Here is a 1,668-nt window from a genome sequence, read left to right on the forward strand (position 1 = left end):
GGCCTCTCTGCTGTGCAGCCCAGGCTGTCCTACGGTGTCCATGCCCTGCCCCTTTCCCTGCAGGCTGTCGTCATCCCCCCGGCTGCCCCACCTGGCTGGCCCCTTCCTGCACTGACATCTCTGCGTCCTCCCTGGCTCTTCCTGCACACACAAAGCCTTGGGCTCATCCAGATTCCCCCTGGCTGATGTGTTGCACCACAGCACTGCCCTTGGAGTGAAACTCCTTTCTCTTTTTTCCAGTCTGGACCTCTCCAGCTGCACTTGGCATCATTTCTTTATTTCTCCTGCTGTTTCCTTCTATAACAAAGGGATCCTTCACCTCTGAAACCACCCTTCAAAGCCTCTCTGGCTACTCCTGTACTGTCCTCAGTCTCCACACCACGGAGCCCGCAGCTCCTTACTCCCTGCACAGAGCTCATGTGCTTGAGGCCTCCAAATCTTTTCTTGAGAGATCCCTGGGTTCTCTCCAAGGTGTTTGCAGATGAACACTTGGTGCTCATAAGTCTAAGGATATCCCAGGGATCCTTTTTTCCAAGGGCTGTAGTGGCACAACATGGGGCAATGGCTGTAAACTGAAAGACTGGTGTCTTATATTGATAATAGGAAGAAATATTTAACAATGAGTGTGGCAAGAACTGAAAGAGGTTCCCAGAGAACTGGATATCCCATTTTTGGACTTGTCCAAGGTCAAGGACTGTGAGTAACCTGAATTAGTGAAGATGTCCATGTGTAGGGACTTGGACAAGATGAACTTTGATCTCCCTTCCAAGACAAACCATTCTGTGATTCTTTGAGTCCCAAACTCCTTCTCCAAAGAATTCCCATTTTTGAGGACATGAATTGCCATGCTTTTGGAAAAACCCTTCTAAGCCCAAAAGGTTAAAAAAAAATAATTCAAAGACAGTTCCAAAATATCTGTGTGAAGGCTTCACCATGTGGGTCAATGGCAGAGCCTCCCAGATAACCCTCAAATGTGGGTGGAGTTTTCATGCTTGGGGTCTGCGACTTATGATGGGCAACAAGAAAGCACATTTGGGGACTGAGGAAGACCTGTCATGGGATCTCTAGGGAAGAACCAAAGGAAGGGAAATGGTGGGATCACAGTGGTTTGTGAAGGGATGGGTGTGAGAATATAGAGAGAAGAGGGGATGAAAAAGCTGGTCATGGTAAACAGGAGGATGCTCAAGACACTTCTCAGACCATGCCCTGACACTGATCCCCACAGCCTGTCCTGTTTTCTTAATAACTCCATTGCCAAGAAGTTTCTGTGGGGAGGGACCTCTCTGCTCCTGACACAGATTGTGGCCCAAGTTCCAAGCCCTGCAGTGGGACCCACAAGGAGTCAAGTCTTGTGTTCTTTTGGGGGACCAGACTCTGCCCAGACCAGGGAGTGTGTGTGTTGGGAGCACAAAACAGTGAAGACAATGCAAAATTAAAGCACAAAGAGGGAGGAGTTTGTCCCCCTGCCAAAGGAAGTCTGGACACTGCCAAAACTCAGGGAGACAAGGGAAGCCCAGGACACTGTGGAATCTCCTGGAATCCAGGGGCCATTGGAATCCACTGGGGCCTCCTGGAACCAAAGGGAACAGGTGACACTGCGGAACCTCATGGGATCAAAAGGACCCTGGGACTTTGTGGAACTGTCTATGTTTTTCCTTTGGAGCAATT

This window comes from Empidonax traillii, unplaced genomic scaffold (assembly GCF_003031625.1).
Source record: "Empidonax traillii isolate 1590-97213 ecotype Southwest subspecies unplaced genomic scaffold, ASM303162v1 scaffold2443:size54690, whole genome shotgun sequence".
Classification (NCBI taxonomy): Eukaryota; Metazoa; Chordata; class Aves; order Passeriformes; family Tyrannidae; genus Empidonax; species Empidonax traillii.